Raw genomic sequence first — 22045 nt, 5'->3', positions numbered from 1 at the left:
GAGTGGGTAGAGAGAATAACAAGAGTCACTTACACAAGAACAATACAGCAAGTCCATTTTATGGGCACAAAAAGTCTCAAAAACAAAATATTTCCTCCTATGCAGAAAGGCAGGGAAAGCCAGGTACAGGATGACACAGTATTCCAGGCTGAACACGTGGAGAGCATTGCTGTCAGATGTCATTGATAAGAAAAGGAGATGTTGTCAGTGTTCGGTATTTTCAATAGATTCAGCAAAGTCATACACTGTAGCTACTTCCTTGTGTTGCACAAGTCTAGGGCAGCACAAATGGAGAGCAAGTCTGTCCAACCCACACATGATGGTGTTACTGATGGAGATGGGGAGTCTAGATAGCACAAGAGTGTGGTTGTGAAGATACATATTTTCACATTTCTGGTGTTTCTCCAGTGGCACTTTCTAATCCCAACTCTCCCCCTCCTGCAGTGTATGGTACTTTGCCAGTATATAAGTCCACTGCACCTTCAATATTTCACTTACCTAATAGTTTTGCTATTAGGCACATAGTCAAAAGGCATTGCTCAAAGAGAAAAACATTCAAAAGAGATTTTTTTATGCCAGAATATCTAAGTATTGCAACCTTTGATACTTCTTAACATGTTATTATTCTAATATCATTATGCTGCTGCTTTAAATGAGATTTTACCGCAGCTGTTTTTTTTCATTTGTTGTTTAGGGGTTATAATAGGTTATAGTAGCTTCCAAGGATGAAAAAAATCAATATAAACAGCTAAAAATACCTTGTTGTTATCTCAGCTTGCAATTCTGCCAGCTTTAAAGGGAGAGGAAAAAACAGTAGAGGTAGGCTTTCAGGCTCTGGCATATAGAATTCCATTTGATGATGAATGCACCAGAAATACTTCCCAACATATCTCTGCAAGGACAGCTCTCCTGCCTTTTTCTCAGTAGCACAAAATCCATGGTGAAGACTGTAGTGACAGGATCCACTGTGTTTTCACTATGTCATTAGCACCCTTTGGATTCTTGCTCACAGTTCTGGGGTGGTAAATTCCAGGGGAATCTGTGTGCTGGGGTTGGAGAGTCATTCCCGGAGCACCAGGAAGCGCCCCCCACCCTGACCCACTGCTTCTCTCAACCTCCATCCAGACACGAGGAGCTCTGCTCCTTTGGACTGGTCCAAACCATTCTCTGCTTTGAAGCATTTTCCCAAGCTGGAGACCTTATTTTCTACTAAATCTCCTCTCCTGCTGGTGAGAGAAAGCTCAAGTTGAAAGAGGCGATGTCAAATTTAATATGATGTGGTTGAGAAAACATCAAAACTCTTCTGAGTGTTTAGCACTTGATTAGACACTGTGGGAGACATTTAAAAAATCAGATTATCACACTTGACAATTTAACATGCAAATTGTTTGCGTCAAAGTTTGAAACTGGGGTGAGTTCTAGTGAGGAATTCAAAGGAGTGTCTACCTTAGATACTGTGTATCAGATTCTGGCAAAGGTGCTGGATGTGATGATTCTAAGGGTAGCTAAGATTTGAATACAACAGGACCAAAACCTGTCGGGTGTGATGAAACTGGCAGGGCATGGAAACTTCTGGAGGACTTGTGGAAAGCAGAGGCTGAACTTACTCAGGGTTCATTAGGGTGGTTGCTTAAATGCTACGGTAAACAAGAATTAAATGTTGGTTTAACAAATGAGCTCTGAAATCAGACAGGCCTGAGTTTTGAGCCTGGATTTTCTCCCACCTTCTTGGAAATATACTTAACTCTGATCAATCTCAGATTCCTGAAATGGGGAAATAATGCATGTGCTACTACTGAAGATAAAGTGATATTCATTGGATTAAAATTCTTGATGGATACTGTATTCCAGGCACACAGATTTCAAAAGCTCTAGACACTGAAATATAAATTTAAACAAAATAGACAAAACTGATGATGAAAACTGTCCAGCATATGGTAAACAATCAGTGAAAGACAGCTCTTAATTGGTGTTTTCAACCTTATGGGAGAGGAGCTGATGTGATCATAATTTCGATTAAGCAACATAGCTCCATCCTGCAGGTCAGCAGTAGGATGTCGTGGAGATAGCAGGATCTGAAAGCTAGAAAGACCAGCAGAGACACTTTGTGGCAGTCCCCATAGTGAGTGTGTGACCTTCCCCCAGGGCCAGAGATAAGGAGACTGCTGCAGGGAAGAGTTCTTGAAGAGAATGGTACATTCACCTCAAGAATTTTCTTCTGATAATTTCTTTAAATTTTCAATTCACATAGAACAGCTGGAAGCATTTAAAAAGTGCAGTGTGATGTTTTGACACATGTGTGCGCTATGTAATGACTAAACCAGGGTGATAGGGACTGTCCCTCACCTTGAACACTGTAGGCCAATGCAGCCAGCAGCAGTTCAGAGTTAGCTGTCTCTACCATCACAGGAGAACAGCCTGCAGACATCCCACGGAGTATGGACTGAAGCATCTTGACCTTTATTTACTTCTGAAACAGCAGTTTCCCCAGGACCCACCCAGTTCGGAAAACAGCTTATAAATAGAACATTTTGCCTGTTTCCTGAACCAGACCATCACTGTGATGATGAGCTGACTCGGGTGCTGCTGGTGAGCTGGATGTTCTCACGGAGATCTTTGAGGGGCAAAGAAACAATGCTGCTCGTCCATCCCTCAAGTCAGAGGAAGTAAAATTGAGGAGGCTGTGGTTTGTGCGCTTAACGGATCTGCAGTACATTCATCAAACTCCTTGTCAACATTTTATTATCTGCAAAGGGATTCTCTTTTCTCTAATTATATATAACATAGAACTTAGGAAATTGTCCGTTTTAAAGGTAAATAAAGCACCTGGTCTCCTCCCTCCCAGCAACTAAGGACTTCTCCGTATTTGAGTCATAAGCATGATTGGAAGGCAAAAGCAACAACAATAGCGACAAGAAGCAGTGTTTATGAGGTACTTATCATTTGCTAGGTGTATTGTGTACATATGAACTAATCAAATTAATTAACAATGTAAAGAAGGTCTACTATGTACCCTGCTTTAATGAACCCCAAAAACTTAACTAGCAAGAAGATAATATCTATCATCAAGAAAGCCAGTCTTAAAGTAGATAAAGGAAATGCTAGACCACACTTGCTCAATGGAATCAGAGAAAAGGCAGACCACAGCCTCCTCTCTGCCCATATCACCCATCTATTCATATCCCGGATCCTCAGTGAAAACTGTGTACCCTTGACTCCTCCCTGTACTTTCCAAGACAGGTCCTCTCTCTCTTTTCTGGTTTCATGGTCCCTTGTTCCTCTGAGTTCATCTTTTCCAATTCACTCTCATCAATAGCATTCTGCTAGGGAGTTCAGTGCTAGAGCTTGGTGAAACAGTAAAAGGAGCACTGGCTTCGGGTTGAGCTGTTTGGTTCCAATCTTGGCTCTCACCTTTCCATCTGTGTGAGCTTGAAAAGGATCTCTAAACTATTTGTGTCTCATCTATAAAAAGGGAGGGAACCATGTTTCACAAGCCAGTGTCACAACTCAGAGTGATTCTCAATAGATAGGCATATGATCAAGATATACCTATGTGATCAATATTGATATCCGGTTCAAATCTGTATGCATTATGTGCATACATATGTTGAGCTCTCCACATACAGTTTATGACATAAAATAACAAACTGTATTTATATTACTTGTATATTAATTTGTCTATTTACTCCTCTGTTTCTTGCCAAGGAATTGGAGAAAATTGGTCTGTTTTGGTATTGTCTCATTCTCAGTATCTCAAATAGTGTCTCTGTGGCTGGCACGGAGTGGGTATTCCATAAATATTTTAATAGTGAATGAATGCATGAGTCATTGATGCTTAAAAAATATTGTTTCTTTCTGAGCTTCATGTGAACATTGGGGATTTTTTGCTTCTGTTTCCCAGCTGTGACCTATTAGAGGAGAACTGCATAATCATGCTGATTGACTTCATAACAAATTTATGATCTGCAATCTTAGCCAGCCTCTAAGTATTTCTTGATAATCCTTTAACGTGTCTACTCAGTTTCCTTTCATTTTTCCTTAGCAGCTGTATCTAACACCACTTTTCCTTGAGTTTTTCAGTCCTCCAGCTCCTATGCCTTCTACCCTTCCACAGAAGAGCAAAGGAGCTTAAGTTCTCTCAGCCTTTGCTGTCCTGCTGTATTGCCTCCCTTTCAACTTGGCTTTCACTCATTCCTCTCTGCTTTCAGTTTCTCTTCTTCCCCTTTGCATACATGATGGTGCCCTCTGCTAATCTCTGTTGGGATGCCCCAAGGGCATTAAGTCTTACTTCTTTCACACCATGGGAAGGGAAAGGGAGGCCATGACAAAGACAGAATGAAGGGTAGTTCTGGTAGCTCTGTCTGTGTGAACTCAACACTTTAGATCACAAAACCCCTCCTAACTAAAAAGGCTATTTATCCTCAGCAGCTCATTCCTCCTGAAATCTAAAAGAAACAAAACACATTAAATGGCAATACTCCCTTAGATTCACGTCACCCATTAAAAGGATGTTTGCACCCCTACTGAACCACAGGACAATGTTTTCAGCACTGAGGAGCAGGTGCTATTATCTTCATTTTATAAACAGGGATATGAGGCCCATAGAACTGAAATGATTTGCTCAAGGCCACAACCTCCATTTTTCATTGTTGCTTTTAGAAACCAGATGTTCTTACTGGAAACCCTGGGCTCTCTCCACTCAACCATGCTGGCCCACGTCAGAGAGACACAGACCACGATTTTATGTTCGGATTTTACCCCAATCTTTTCTTCCATGATGGGATCTCTTAAAAGCTAAGATTCCTGACTGCTAGTGTAAGGCTAAGTGCATAATCTCAGGAGACAAGCTTCCACCCTTCAAAGCCTGTGTAAGGCCTGGCAATTTCCTGAACCTAGTTGTTACTCCTCAGTAAAATGGAGATAATAATATCTGAATATCTTGTATTTTTCTGATAATAAAAATTAATTATATGTAAAGCACTTAAAACTCTGTCAGATGAGGACTCAATACATGTAAACTATTCTTAGGTAACTGAGGACTGTGAGAAGGGTTTTCTTTTCCTTCCTCTATGTAACATTACGGTTCACTTTGAGGGGTTTTGGACGCACATTTACCAAGCACCTCCTAAGTGTCACCTTATTTTTCCATTTCTCTCCTGATGTGCTTTGCCTGATTTTTAAGACATAGATGATGCCAGACATGGTGGTGCATGGTTATAATCCCAGCACTTGGGAGGCTGAGGCAGGAGGATTGCAGTGACTTTGAGGCCAGCCTGGGCTACATAGTAAGTTCAGGGCCAGCCTGAACTACAAAGCGAGACCTTGTGACAAAAAAATAAATTTAAAAAATGCATTAAATAGATTCTTTAACATGTGATTGATCCCTTTTTCCTCCCTATAAACCTTTCTTCTATCCTTCACCTCAGTTTTAACCAAGGTCAATATGGCAGGAAGAATTTGTAGGAATCTCCCCAAGATCCTATTCTCTATTCTCAGTAATTGTTTTAGGTTGTATGGAACAGTTGGCCTTAAAAGGTGCTAATCTAATCACAGGAGTCCTTAAAAAACCTTTGTCCAGCTGGGTACAGAAGCCAGAGGCATTCAAGGAATGGTAAAGATTGAAGATGCAATGGGCTGCATGGGAAAGAATGTAGGTGGCTTTCTAAGAACCAAGAACAGTCCCTGGCCAACAGTTTCTTAGTCTTTTCTTGCAATTACAACAAAATACCTAAGACTAAGTAATTTATAAACTCAAATTTGTTTCTCACAGTTCCAGAAAACAGTAAGTCCAAGGTCAGCATGCTGGCAAGTTCAGGGTCTGGTGAAGTCCGAGGCTCTGCTTCCAAGATGGCGTCTTGACTGTTGTGTCCAGTCAGGTGGGGCGAATGCTACATCCCGACGTGGCAGAAGAGATGGGACCGCAAAAGGCACTAGCTAGTTTCCTCCGGCTCTTTCCTAGCAGGGCTCATCCACTTGTGAGGCTGGAACCTTCATGAACTGATCACCACGCAAAGGCCATGCCATACTGTCTCACGAAGGATTAAGTCTTACGTCGCTGTCCGAGGGTACACAAATATTCGAACTGCGGCGGCTAGCAAGCAAACAGGGGCATCCATCCTGCAACTGCAAGGACCTAGATTCTGCCAGCAACGTGAGCTTGAAATGAGCTTGAAGACATATCCTTCCCCAGACAGAGCCCAGCCGGTGCACACACCGATTTTACCCTCTTGATACAGAGCCCAGTCGAGCCTGCCTACGATTCCTAACGCACAAACCTGCACGACAATAAGGGGGCATGACTTGAAAATGCTAAGTCAGTGATGATCTGTTCTGGCAGCGACAGGAAATTTGTACAGCTGGGAATCTGCTGATTTACTCTTCAGAAAAGGACCTGGGCTGCCCGAAAGCACCTAAACCCCAGGTGCATTCTTCCTTATTACCAGGAGGTGCAGAAGCGCTGCTGGGAGGCCAGTGCTCCTCTGAGTGCCTGACAATGGGGGATGGGGAGAAAGGACAAAAAAAACCGAGACGAAATATTTTACATGACCTCCATAATCAAGGCCTACAACCCGGCAATGGCGTTCCAGCTACTTGGGGACGACACTTGGAGAATCATTCTTAACTTACATTTTGGATGGAGGAGTTTACAGAGAAGGGCTGTAAGAGCATCTACTGTGGGTTAGATGTCTGCCACCCTTACACCAGGAGCATAACACTGGGTAAGACACTGCCCCGCCAACCCTTCCTTTTCACGTCTGTAAAATGCAAGAGCAACAGCACCTAATTTAATGGTCTGTCTTGAGGGTTAAGTAAGAGGATGATCTATGATGCACTTCCTTCAATGCCTGGTACTTATTAACGCTAACTAAATGGTTATAATTATAATTATTCATGTATTCATTCAAAAAGTATGTGTTAATCATCATCTCGGTGCCAGGCATTGCTAGGCAATATGAGAATACAAACACGAACGAGGAATAGCCTCCACCCTCAACCATCTCTCCGTGTGTCCCCACGCATTCTTTGCACTCATGTGTGCATGTGAATGTTGCTCTGTGTCTGCTGAGAGTGCCCGTGGTGTGATTTCTGCCCTCTCTGAAACTGCCAGGGAACAAAGTGCTGCATTGAGCCCTGAGGGGAGGAGGGGGCTGCAGATCAGCCATCTATCTTCCTCCTCCTCAGAGGTGGGCGGTTGTTTGCTCTGAGAATACTGACGAAATGGCCATTAAATCATTTCAGAGTGCTGGAGCTGGGAGGTCCCTGCAAGGCCTTCCCTCATACCGCCCTGTTCTGGCACAAAGAAGGGTGTTATGCCTCACGCATACCAACAGGCAGGCCACAGGAAAAAGGCTCTCCTTGCCAAATAACTTTGCCCAGCCCACCTCCGAGTGGGGAAGTAAAAAGAAATCCATCAGCCTGCTTGTCTGGGAGTTGCAGAACTCCTCAAAACAGACCTATTAGCTGAAAGGATAAATATTTACTCTGAGTTCATCTGAATAACCCAGAAAGGGGACTCTGTTTTTTATCAGTAATAAAAAACACTCCCACCTAAACCGGGATTTAGAGCTTTTTGTCTTTAAATCTTCCATGCCTACAATCACTCAAACTTCCTGTGAGAGAGCAGACCAGGGTTTCTTCATGGTCCCAGGGCTCAGCTGGGGGCTGGGGTAGCACAGGAGCACAAAGGAAAAGCTCCAGCAGGGGAACCGTGTTTTCTTTTGCCGCAGAAAGCATGTGTGGGCTCTGCCTGGCTTCTACTACACAGGTAACTGAAATATTTGCCCTTGGGAGAGAAGGCGCAGAATGTTCTCTTAAAATGCTCCAATTGGTGAAATAAGAGATTTTAGATAAACAGCTTGCAAAGGACCCCATTTCCTGAGCTATGCTTTGATCACATGACAACAGCGCCAGTGAAAACACTTCTGTTATCCTTTCAAGGATGATGTTCAAGAAAGGACTCCTGCCTGGGTCACAGAGGTGAGGATTTGGACTTGAAGTGGGGAGGAGGGAGGGACAGAGGGAGGGCTGGGGTGGAAGGATGAAAAAGATGGAGGAGCAACAACCGTGACCAGACAGGGGATGTTTCTGTGCTACATCATTTGGCCCTGCATCCCCCCTTTTCCATCCCCCACACCCTTATGGCATGGTGTCTGAACTGGAATAGAGTTCAGATTCTGGAAGCAAAATAATTGTTTTCAGGCCCAATTTAAGGCCTGAAGTAAAATGGATATTGAGAAAATGCCATGTGAAAAAAGTCCTGTCCACCATCCAGATGTTTTCTAACCCCTCTGAGATTCAGGGCCTCTATGTGCATTATGAGGGTAATAAACTTGGCCCTAGGATTGTGCTAACCTGAATAAGCAGATACAGATACTGTGCAACATAGGAGCCCAGTGAGCATTAGCACAAATCTGCATATTCAAGCTTTAGAGAAGGGCAAATCATAGAAACCAGATTATTTTAAATTTGTCAGTCCCAAAGCTCACACAGTTACAGAGGTGGGCAGAAGAGGCTGAACGGGCCTGGACTAGGTGGAATAAACATCTTCTGCTGTGGGTGTTGGACACATTGAGCCCGTGGCCTCCCAATGTCTCCTTACTGAAGCTGGGCAGCAGCCATCCCTCCCTCCAGGACCTATTCAGATCCCTACACACAGTCAGGGCACCATCAGTGCAGCGGTGCAGATGTGAGAAAGTATGTCTCTGTCCTTCATCTGTCAAGAAAAGGTACATGTGTCTCTCGCCACAGCAAAGACCAGTGTTCTAATTCTCCACTACAGTTCACGCATGTAGAGTAGCATAGTCATAAGCATGCAATTAACTTGTTAGATAAAATTAATAAATGGATGAAAGAAAGAGGAATGAATGCAGAAATGGGACCATAAGCTTCTGTAATGTTTTGAGTTTATGGTGTACTTTCTAGCTCTTCCCCCATCCTCATAGGTCCCTTAGCTTTCTTGCCACTGTAAGGCTACCCTAGCTGCTTTGGCACCATTTAGGGGATTTTTTGCTGTCATACATGCTAACAAGAGAACTCATATGGCTCCGTCAAAGCTGGAGAGGATTTTAGGGAAGAAGGGGAGGACCTGGTCCTCTATTAGTGTTCCTGTTGGTGGTGCATGACAGTGTCAGTCCTGTCCACATCTTTGCTCCTGTCCTGGTCCATATCCACGTTTTTCCCAGGAGCTGAGGAATGGACACATTTTGCCCACTTGTTACTCCAAATGGCAGCGTTCCCACCTCTTTTCCTTCCACCTTGTAATGAAAACTTTTTCCCTGGGAGAGAAATAGAGCCAGGCCAGATCTGAGGAGAAACTGTATCTTGTCTCAGTCTATACACATACACACACTGTATACATGGCCTTTAAGTTTTGGTCCCAAAACTTGGTCTGAATAGTGAGTATCTTACTTTAATATACTATGATTATTAACCTACCCATGCTAGAATAAATATATTTTATTTAATATTAGTATACAATATTATTTAATTATTTCCTTCTTTCTAACGTTCCATGGAAGAAGAAAAAATGGAAACAAAGCTTTTGTACATATGGAGGAGAGGAAGCTTGAGGGGGGGAATGGGATAAAATAAAATAAAATATATTAAAAATAAATAAAGTTCTGTTTGTTCAGATTGTTTTTTATAGATGCTATGGGTAAAATTCTCGGCATATAGAACTTTCATTCTAGAAGAAGACAGGTAATAAATAAATAAATGCATCACTAAGTCCATATATGTTAGATGCTAAAGAAAATATGCTGTGAAGAAAATAAGCTGTGTAGAGCTTCCCTTAGGACAACTTTTAATTTTTTTATTGAATTATGGATTCATCAGTACTACCATGAATGCATAAACATTCTTTTTTGCATTGAAGACAGAGTAGTAAACAAGATATAATTGTTGTCCTCAAGAGCATACATTTAGCTAGGGAGTCAAACAGTGAATATTAAAATTGTACAATTAAGTGTTCCAATGTACTAAGAGAGTATAAAACAGTGCATCATAATGTATCCAGAGCCACCAAAAAATGCTTCTGGGTGGATTTTTAGTTTGATGGCCATCAGTTAATCAGGCTTTGCTCTATCTGCACCCTGGTTAGGTCCCCTTCTATCCTATGTGTTTGGCCATGGGATTTTATTTGGTCAATGGGACATAAGCAAACCTGAAATACACAGAGGTATAAAGAAGTACTTACATCCTGGAGTTTGCTGCTGGAAAGTCTTCTGCTACCATGTGAAGAAGCCCACCCTGACCTGCAGTATAGATTGGTGCAGGCAGCACTCATGGTCAGACATCCATCACGGTCAAAATATCAGTGCCCGCAGCTGCGCAAGTGACCCAGGTGAGACTAGGAGACCTACCCAGCCAAGTACAGTGGGGACAAATAGAATAATTGCTATTTTCAGTCAATAAGCTTTGAGATGGCTTTCTGTGCAGCAAACAGTACTTGCTACAGAAAGATATACCTAGAAGTCAGCTGTTGTCACCCAAAAATTGAAAACAGCATGTACGTACAGGTTTTGAGGATGAGCAAGAGACAGTGGTTGGAAAAGTAGTTAGAAAATGTATCAACTTCTCATAAATGTTTTTGTGGATTTGGGGAAAGTGCTAAGGAAACTTATTTTGCAAGTTGTAAAATAGTTAATCTGTGTTGCGTAGCAGTGACAAACTGTCACCTGAATTAACTGGAAGATGGAAAATGCTCTTAATGAATTTGTGGATCTTGCAAAGGGCATGATCAGAAAGAGTGACGAAAGTGTTGATTGGCTTTGTTTAGCTGCATGTGGCAAGATGGAGGAAGAGAGAAATGAGCTAATGAGGGAACTGTTCAATTTCCAAGCAGATTCAGAGGAACCCCGATATAACTAGGATTGTCTGGTTGGAAATAAAGTTTTGCATAGCTTTACTCTCTCCAGCTTGCCATGAGAGGCTTTGTGGAATGGCTACAGATTAAAGATCAGTTCAAGAGTGCGGCCATACAACTCTTTGCTAAGATCCCCCAAATGACTTAAAGCCAGACCTAATAGACCCTCTCAGTGAAATAAAATTGCTTCTAAGAATCTTAATGGCAAGGTCTAATGGACGCCAAGTCTCAAACCAGTTCTAAATAAATACAGTGCCAGAAGGTTATTTCACACAGAACAGCAGGCATGTATTCTGACCACTAGAGTAGATGTAATATAATACATAGCAAACCCAAAAATGTTTAAAGGAACTTATACAATCTGACATTAAAAGATACGGAGACAATTCTCTAGACACCCACACTTTTTGGAAATGTGGCAGGCTGAAATAAATCACTGCATTAAGTTTTCTTACAAATTTTCTATTGTGAGTAGAGTAAAGAGCATAGGGCAGTAGCTGAAGACCTGGTCCCAGAAAACAGTCACAGTTAGGGTGGCTGACACATGTCTGGATGTCTCCATCACAGATTTTCTATTCCTTTCCTAGCACTAAATGCTAGATATTTGGGGGTAGGTAACTTGTTTTAGTTCCCTTGTCTCTGCAGTGGAGGGGTATAACCAAGGAGCTGTATTGGAAGAGTCCGCTGCATTGGACCTAAAGCAGATTGTGAGATCAGGGCCTTTGAATCTGACTTTGTCCTTGAATCATATTTCAAGGCTCTTGGAAGGGATTAACACATTTTACAGGTTAGAGAGACACGAACCACATGTAGCGCCCCAATGTCCTCATATCATGCCCCCTCATATGTGTGATGCTTAGCATGGCCAAGTGACCCGTTTGCACCAACAGGACACTAGGAGACATGAAGCAACATTCAGCTGAAACCTGCGCATGGGGCTTTGCTCTGCATTCCTGGTGCAAACCCTGAGCCCATTTGCAGAAGCTCAGGTGGGTCTGCTGGTGACACAAGGCTCCACTGAAAGTGACAAAGGCCAGAAGGGCAATCTTACATTATCCATCCCCAGATGATCCTCTAGATAACTGACACTGCATTTGTGATCCAAAAGACCACACAGAAGGACATGGCCTGCATTGTTGGTCCGTAGTTTCATAAAAATGAAAGAGTTGTGAACCATGAGGCTTTGAAGCTTTTGTTGCTCAGCAAAGACATACATGTTTTCTCTGAGGTGACTAAGTTAGGATAGGAAGGTGCAGTGGACAGCAGTCATGCAAAGAGAAGGGGAGCGATATTCCAGACAGAGGAAATAGCTTGGATGAAGAAGAGCCTGAGCAAAGTAGGTACACATGAATCTGGGGGTCTGGAAGCATGCCTGAGTGGCTGGGAAAAAAGGAGCAAGAAGATTATGAAATAAGTTTGGTGAGTAGGAATAGCTAAGTTCTTCCATGATTTCTGTATCCATTAGCTATTGGTACAATAATGCTACATAATTTACCCCAAATTTCAGGTTTAAAACAATTATAATTCTACTATTCTCATGCTTCTTCTGCTGAAACAGAAGCTACCCTCAAAACTCCTGTGGTATAGGCAGAGGTGTAAGAAAGAAATTTAACCATGCAAGTGCACTCCTGCCTGCATCTGCCTGCTAACAGTGCACTGGACAAGGCATGTTGATAAGCAGTTCCGGGCCAGAGAGTACATTCTGCTCACCAAAATGTACACGTAAACACATTCCACAAAAGGCAGACAGAGTATCCACAGCAGCACTATTTATTGTGGTCAAAGAAGTGGAAATAATTTAAATGATCATTTAATTAACATGAGTAGATTTCAAAAATTCATATCAATTTGATGAAATACTCTTTGACCACAAAAAGGAGCAAGTACTGCTATATGCTACAACGTGAACTTTAAAAGCATTATGCTAAATGAAAGAATCTAGAAACAAAGCATTATGTAGTGTATTATTCCATGTATATGAAATTTCTGGAAAAAGTAAATCTATAGAGACATAAAATATATCATTATTTGTCTAGGGATAGGAGAGGAAGTTTGCTACAAACAGGCACAAGGAAACTAGGGTGATGGAAATGTTCTAAAACAGATTTGTCTGATAGTCACATACCTATATTAATTCATTAAAATCATTGAAATAGTCATTTATAATAAGTGCATTTTTGTATATTAATTATATAAATGTAGGTTTTAAAGTGTATAACTATTGGAATGAATGATACTGTGACATTATGCTAAAAAAAAACAGTACCAATGGCACTATTAAATGACTGACTTGATAAAAGGTGGACCTATTTACAAAACTTTATATGACTGCTATCTGTCTTTAAACAACTTCTAAGATTAAAATCTTTCTTCAGAAGCATCATACCAAATTTTAGAATCACTATGTTCAGTTATGCATCTTTGGCTGTAAATAATAAACATGTTTAATTTTGTCCTTTGAGCTACTGCATTTTAAGTTATTGCATGTGGTAAAAAAACTGGCACACATAAAAGCAGCTGCAATTAATGAAGCATGCCCTACTTATTGGCTTTTCATATAATATGTACAACAGAAACATGCTCTCATAAACAGGTCAAGAACTCCAAAATATTCGCTAATTGCTGGAATTTGTTCTTCTGTTTGGAATAAAAATGGATTTAACAATCAGAATAGCTATTCAAGGGGTAATAGAAGCAGGAAAGAGGGACCTCTGTTATTAGCTAATCTAGCAATTATCTCCAAATCAGAGCTTGTGTTCCACATGCATATCAACTGAGTTGGTTGAGGAGGTGCAGCTGGAGAGGTGAAAACAGATGCCTCTTCTAATGCAAAATTCTCTTGGTTAGGAGAATGCACTAGCATGAATCCAAGAGATCTAGGATGAACTTAATTCCCTATATGGAAAATGCCTTGTTCTATCACAGGCCAAGAGCAATTCTTCACACTTCCTTTCCAGCATATGGGGAATGTGCCTGCTATGACTTCATCCCATTTCTGAACTCTGAGCCATTGTTTGCAACTTTGGCATCTGCACTGAACCTGGGTGACTTTGACTGAGACCTTGATACAGCGTGACTTTAGGAAGTTTTTCCTCTCTGTCTGACCTTCAGAAGAGATTTACGAGGAAGGTATAAGACAATGAATGAAGACAATAATTGAATTATTATTCAGCTTATAAAATGTCACAGGCACTGACTCTAAGTTAATACTTATTCAACAAGTATTCACAAAGAACTTTCAGGAGCCCCATTCATTGTGCTAGGTGCTTTATTCATCTCATCAAACAATGGCCTTGGAAAAAATTCTAGTTGTAGACTTCATGGAGTCCATATAATCATTTGATTTTCACCATTTTGTGAAGCCCAAATCATTACACTGTATATACAAGGGCTTAGAAACTTCAGCTTCGTGTTCTTAAGTAGCTTTCTCATGGTTGCAAATGGTTTGGGGAGATAGAAAAACTTAATCAAAATGATCATATTGCCTCACAGCTCTTTGAATTTGGGCCTGTTGCTTTACTATGAAAGGCTTCGGAGTCTTCATCTGTGAGGAGATGAATTTAGTGATGCAGATTCCCCTGAGTTTATATGTGAAAGTCATTCTTGGTCATTACTTCACTCTCCATCTACTGCCCCATTTCTGTTGCTTTCACACAATGTTTACTTTAAAATGTATGCATTTAGTCTCTAACTTTCCTCTTCCAGTCTTCTCTTGAGCCCACTCAATGTATGCTCCTCAATCGCTCTAAGACTTTTGCCATTGTTAACCATGACCTGCTTGTCACATGATTTCAATACCTTTCTAACATAACTCTAACCTACTGTGTTTTCCCTCCTACAGTCAGATTCTGTCAAATTCTGTATCAGATCAGTTCATTACTCTCTTCAAAAGCTTCCAGTGGTTCTCCTCTTGAGCAGAATAAAAATCAAAACTATTATAATGACCTACAAGATCCTCTTCAATCTATTCTCTTCTCTCTGATCTCATTTCTTATAATCCATCTGCTTTGACCTTATTGGCATCTTGCTGTTCCTAAAACATGCCAGGAATCTTGTTTGTCCTCTCTTTATACATAAACCACTTCACTTTGCTGTTTTCCCTTTTCAAAATCTTTCCTCCATATAATCCACCCAACTCCACATCTTGTTGTTCACATGTCAAAATCTCAGTAAGGACTTCTTTAGCCAAGCTATCTAAATGTGCAGCCCACTCTACATACTTACCACTCACACACACATACACACACACACACACACACACACACATACACACACACATTATTATTATTGGCTTTATTATCCTCCAAAACACTAATCATCCTTTTTTTGTGTACCTGACTAGAATGTAAGCTCCATAGGAATGGGTAATTGTACATTTTTATTCATTGTTAAACCCCTACTATCAGAAAAAATCTGGTGTATATTGGACACTTTGCATGGTCTATGGCATGGATTCAGTTCTTGATAAATGGTAGGCTCTATTATTATTATTTTATAAGTATATTAGGTAGGAAATGAATAAATTTAGAGAAAATACTAAGAAGAAGAATAACAACCACCAGAATAACTGCCCTGAGTTTCCAGGATGCTATTTTAGTCTTTATTTGCAATGTCACTGATATGTACCAATGTTTTAGGTTTAGTTCTGCACTGAATCTGCAAATGAGAGAAGCTTTTCAAGACTACAAAATGCCTTCTCATTAATACTGTGTGACAAGAAAGAGCTTGAAGAGCTCCCTATATTCTTTCTTGCAAGGAACAGTTTTCCACATTTGCTGCTTTATAGTCACTCTCCTCTGACTTTATTCCTGTATCACATTTTGAATGCCCCTCCGCTCTTTGCTTTGGCCCATCCTTTCCATGGGTTAGGAACAGTCTGTGTTTGTCTGCAGAACCACTGCCTTGGAGCACTTATTCACATTGTTTCATTTTCCATGTTTCTTTTCTTTCTCTAGTTACTTCATATATTTAATTTAAGTCCCTTGCTGGGTCAGCATCTGGGTTTCCTTCCTCTCTTTCCAATTACAATGCTTTGGACTTGTAGCTTGACTAGAAAGTAGTTTTTGGATTAACAAAGTATGAATGAAAGCCATTAGCACTAGCAGAAGCAAAAAGAAAATAAAGAGGGAAAGAAATAGTTTTGAGCTACTGCTCTTGTGCCACAAAGGAGGTAGAAGATAATAAAGTAATAAAAAGTACCTAGCTACAGACACCAACTTTAACACTCACTATGGTTGCCCTGAGCGAAACCTTTCAACTTCCAAGGCTAACCTTACCCCTAGTTTACTAAACCTAATTGTGCATTTCTAGAGAAATTTTATGAGATTAAAAAGGAGGCATCACAAGCAATTAATATAGCACCTGGCACAGTATACAGGCCATGGCTGTTATTTTACTTGCAAGGTCATAGCATTTGATTCTCATCTTACATCTCACAATTATCCTGAGAGCTAGGTATGATTATTGTCCCTATTTTATAGTGGAAGAATTGCTATCACAGAGGACTGATGTTCAAGGTCACATAGTGTGTGTGGACCTGACCCACACAATGCTCATCTCTAATTCCTGTTCTCTTTTCACTATGCAAATGATATAGGGGGAAGAGATGTAACTCCCAAACCTACTAGATATCTGAAATGTGAGTTCTTGTTCTCTAAAATTGAAGAATGAATTCTAGGAACAACGGACGTTAAGAGTAGGAAAATTTACTGAGAAAAAGAGCTTCTAAGAGAGACAGAAAGGGGACCTGAAAGTGGGTTGCCCCCTCACCACACTTTTCAAAGATGTTTTATACAGCAAAGCCATGTGGTGAGGCAGGTACAAAGTGGTACAAAACTATAAGACCCAATGGAAATTTAGAAGGTGGTACAAAACCACAACCAACCAATAAGACTACAAGTACAGTCACCCAGGTAATATTGATTAAATGGGGATCAAAAGGGAAAACAAGTCACATGTAAGGAATTTCCCATTTAGAATATTAATCATTGCTCTGTCTAGGGGAAGTAGTGCCTCTTCTTTTTATAATGCTAACCAGTGAATGTGCCTCAGTTGTTCTCCATGTTGGCTCCTGGCTGTGTTGGCTCCTGGAGGGATGGCACCTTAACGACAGGGGCCTTGCAGGGTGGCTCCTTGTGGAAGACCCTGTCTAACTGCCTACAAGATATCTAATTAACTTACCTGTCTACAATACAAATACTTAATGACTGTGTTATTCACACTGCCACTATCATTTTCCACAGGAGAATTTCTTTTCTAATTTACAGAAAGTCCATTGCTTTGCATTCTTTTTATATTAATGAACTAAAATCCCAGTTATGTTTTGAGAAGGGCAAAGTAAAAGACTGATGCACTGAAATCTCAGGCAAGCTAGTTCTCTACTGTAGGTCTTAATGATGAATACAGATCATGACATGATTAAAACAGCTATGCCAATTATAGCCATGATTTCCAGTAGATTTTTCTTATCATGTGTTATGTCTGTGTCTGGATGACCCCCCAAAGCCTCATGTGGTTATCAATGAGGCTTTTGAGATATGGCTGGATCTAGAGTGTTTGATGCTGGGATTAAGGGTGTTTGATTACTAAATTCTGATTGGTTTAGCACAGCTCTGGGTGTGGATAATGGGAAAGCCCACCCTGGTGTAAGTTCTACCTGCCCTGAGGGCTTGTAGCCTCAACAGAATATAAGACAGAAGGAAGGCTCCTGTTTTCTCTTGCTCCTTTCTTCACTACTTTGCTGCTTTGCAGCCTTCTGCCCACCATGAACTGTTTCTCCTCTGTAATACCCCTCTGCCATGCCAATCTTCCTGGAAGCCAGCTGACTATGGACTAAAACCTCTACAAACTGTGAGATACAATAAATTTTTTCTCCATTAAATTTGGGTGTTGGATATTTTGTTTCAGCAACAAGAAAAGTAACTGAGACATCATGTCTCACTCTAAACATTCTCTCTACTGACTTAGTAGAGAAAACAAGATAAAGCAAATCAATCAACCAAGAAGCAAAATCACATATCAGCTAGGAATATGTAAAAAAATATGTTGAATATTTTTATCTGCTGGCAATTTTAATATAAAGTAGGTCTCCATAAACATATTTAATTTTATTTTGTGTTCTGCATTCCAGAGAGTATAAAGGTAGATTATAAATGATAATCATTGTCAATTATGTTTTTGCTTATGCATTATCTTTAATGCATAAAATGGCCTTGAAAATGATTTCCTTTATTGAAAATGAAGAATCTAAAATTCTGTGAGGCTAAATAACATTTCTATCACTCTCAAGACTGATGTAATTAGTGTCAAAAGTGAGCTTCAAGCCTCCAAACTTGGATTCAGTGTAGAAAGACAATTGGGTCACTAGTTACAAGAGCCATGTTTGGGACCCTGCTTATTTGTAGGACCTATGTGATTTTTAGCACAGCAAGGCAGGTTGCTGGGCCTACATTTCCTTCTTTCATTTTTTTTTTTTGCACTTTATTAAATTCTTTTATTGGTACATTGTAGGTATGCAACACAATTACATTTCTCATTGGGAATTGTACCTTTACATAATGCATCTTGGTTCTTATTTTTCCCCATTCCTAGCCCTCCCTTCCCTATTTACAAAGACTTTATTTCCATTTTTCCATTTCTCATCATTTTTCCTTTCCCTTCTTTCCTTTCCCCTGCTCCTCCCACTACCCCTACCCCTTTGGACCTTTTCTTCCTATTTTGCATTATCGATTATTCATTCTAATCATTGATACATTTTAGGTATACAATATAATGACATTCATCATTGGAAATTTGCACCTTTACATAATCTCTCTTGGTTCTTATTTTTCACCCTTGCCCAGGCCTCCCTTCAACCCCTCCATTCCTCCCTATTTACAAATGAAGGCAAAGTATGGTTTTTTGTCTCTTTGAGTTTCTTCCAGTTATATGCAAATGTATTTTTTCAGATGCCAACTCCCACTGGGGGCTAAAGATTGTCTATAGCTATCTCATTCACTAATGGAAGATGTTGCACTATCTTTATTTCTAACACAGTACTTCTGGTAAGACTATACAACTGAAAGTCTCAGGGAATGAGCTATAAATCTCTGCATTTATATTTGACTAATTTCCTTTTTCTGGGCTGAATGGAAGAAGGAGGCCCCTGGAATAGTCTTGAGCACTGTGGTGAACTTCTAATTTGAAACCACAGGGTGCTCTTTGAGAAATTGCAGACTTGCATCTGATAACCATTTTATGGGAATGTGCCTTGGCCTTTTAGTTGTGGTTCCCCACAAAATGCCATGATGAGTGACATGCTTTCAGCAGATGAAAGCTCCATGGGGGTCTGTGCCAAAGACCTCTGACTACATCAGTTGGCATTTGCTGATTTCTGCCTATTTTCTGTTTGAGTGAATGTCTCTGGACTATGCTTTCATTTGAATCTTTGGTATTCCAATGAAATTCACATGTGGTCAAATGGACATGCTATCTTCAACTTGTTGTGCACTGGACTGAGAAAATTATATTCCAGCATTTCAAAAGCATATAGGCAAGCTTTCCAACCATGGCTCCTTGTTTTTTGTTCAGCTAAAGCAAGGAGGGAAGTAAAATCAATTAAAAGAGGAACAGAAAATTAAATAATACCTGTCAAACCCTAAGAATATAGTAATATAGTGTGCACTTAATTTAGATATGATATAGACATAATATATATAACATAGATATATGTACAGTTATATGTATGTTGTATATATGTAACTGCACACATATATACATACCGTGGACCCTTGACTTACAAACTCAATTCATTCACATGGGCTGCTTGTAATTCAGTTTGCTCAATTGAAGGCTCAGGCTCCTCTACACAGCCTTCAAGTCTCTCTCTTGTATAATTTTAGGCCACATTTTCTTTCAGGCAGATCTCAGTGTCCTTAGAGAGACAATGGCCCAGGATTTTGCAATTAACCTCACATAGGAAAGGATGTTGTAATGTTCCTTCCAGAATTCTTTAAAGGTTAAATCTGTATCTGAGACCATCCAAAACATAAGTGGTTGCCATTCAGGTCATAACTCAAGACTTTGGTCATAAGTTAAAACTAAAATTCCGGTTTTAACCTAAGGTGTTCATATGTCAGGCCAGTCATAACTCAAGGGTCATTCTCTATAAGAGGTATTATGAACTAGTGAAGAACTCTAAGTCTGTTGCCAGACTGCCTGGTTCAAATTTGAGCTCTACTACTTACAAATCCCACAGATTTGGGCAAATCATTTCACTTCTGCATATCAGTTTCTGCATTTGTAAAAAGGGAATACTATAGAAACATAAATGGTTATTGTCAAGGGTATTATGGCCCTGAGATTTTGAAATCCTTATGGTTTCTCTTGGAGCACACTACCTCCCATGCTCCTCATTCCAACAGCACCTGAAATTCTCACACAGGCAACAAACACTATTCTCATTTGCTGTTTGCTAAAGGTTTGCTTTGTGACAAGTAACATGCTAGACATCATCAAAGAAGCACTAAAAAAATACACCATTTACCTTTCCAAAACTGTAACACAAAGGACACAAATACAGTAATAACTACTGGAAGTCTGTTGCTTTAATAGAAGTGTATTGTGAAAGGGCTATATTCATCTTGGTTTCACAGAAGAAATATCTGGGTTCCATCTGAAAAAGGTTAGGGATTGGATACTGCAGGCAGAAGAAAGAAAAACTGACAAGACAAAGGGAGGAAAGTATGTGGCATCTTTGGGAGCATTTTGTAACAACAAGGGAAAACATTAGTTGGTTATGTGCATGACAAGCTTACCCATTATGCTTGCAATGTCCTAATAGCAGAGACAGTTTCATCTCTGTATTTCCCTTGCAGAATGTCTTACTATGACACAAGTACAAGAAATGTTGGTGAATTGGTTTGAAATGAAAAGGTGGTTTAGATACTAAGTGCTACAGAATTTCAGAGGAAATAGAGATTTGTTTTATTCTATAGGTTTTGCAGAGATTTAAATTAGGTTGGTAATAAAAGGAATAAAAATAGGGAAGGAAGAAGTTAAACTGTCATTATTTGCTGATGATATGATACTCTACATAGAAGACCCATAAAACTCTGCCAAAAGATGTCTACCCTTAATTGACAGTAGAGTAGCAGGATACAAGGTCAACATTCAAAAATCAGTAGCTTTCTTGTACACAAATAACAGACTCATTGAGAGAGAAATTAGGGAAACAACTCTTTTCACAATAGCATCCAAAAAACTGAAATATGTAGGAGTCAATCTAACAAAGGAAGCAAAAGACCTCTACACTGAAAATTACATACTCTGCAAAAAGAGATTGAAGAGGGTATAAGAAAATGGAAAGACATTGCCTGTTCCTGGGTAGGAAGAACCAATATAGTGAAAATGGCCATACTTCTAAAACTACTATGTAGATTCAATGGAATGCCAATTGAAATTCCAACAATATACTTCACAGAACTATAAAAACGAACCCAAAAATTCATTTGGAACCAGAAGAGACCTAGAATAACAAAAGCAATTCTAGGAAACAGAGACATGACAGGAGGTGTCACAACCCCCATCTTGAAACTATACCACAAAGCTACTGTGATAAAAACAGCATGGTACTGGCAAAGAAACAGACATGAGGATAGTGAGATAGATTAGAAGATGCAGAAACAACTTCAGACATACTCAGCCACCTCCTCTTTGACAAAGGAGCCAGACACCCTCACTGGAGGAAAGATAGCCTCTTTAATTAATGGTGTTGGTAAAACTGGGTTTCAACCTGCCAAATATTAAAACTAGACCCCTATCTTTCACCATGCACTAAACCAAAATTGAAGTGGATTAAAGATCTAAATATTAAAACAGAAACACTAAACTTGCTGGAAGATAAGTTAGGAAGAGCTCTCGGAGACATTGGCATAGGAAAAGACTTTATGAACAAATCCTTGGTAGCTCAGGAACTAGCACAAAGAATGAACAACTGGGATCTCATCTTATTAAAAAGCTTCTGCACTGCAAGAGAAACCACTAACAGAGCTAAGAGAAAACCTACAATGTGGGAAAAAGATTTTACTAGCTGTCCCTCAGACAAAGGTCTACTATCTAGAATATATAAAGAACTTAAAAAAAATCAGACCCCCCAAATATAAAGACCCAATCCAAAAATGGACATCTGAAATGAACAGACAT

This window comes from Heterocephalus glaber, unplaced genomic scaffold (assembly GCF_053883595.1).
Source record: "Heterocephalus glaber isolate CG9 unplaced genomic scaffold, H.glaber_assembly_v1.0 deba00000281, whole genome shotgun sequence".
In the NCBI taxonomy this organism is placed as follows: Eukaryota; Metazoa; Chordata; class Mammalia; order Rodentia; family Bathyergidae; genus Heterocephalus; species Heterocephalus glaber.
The sequence above is the reverse complement of the archived record's forward strand: the minus strand, read 5'-3'. Positions refer to the sequence as shown.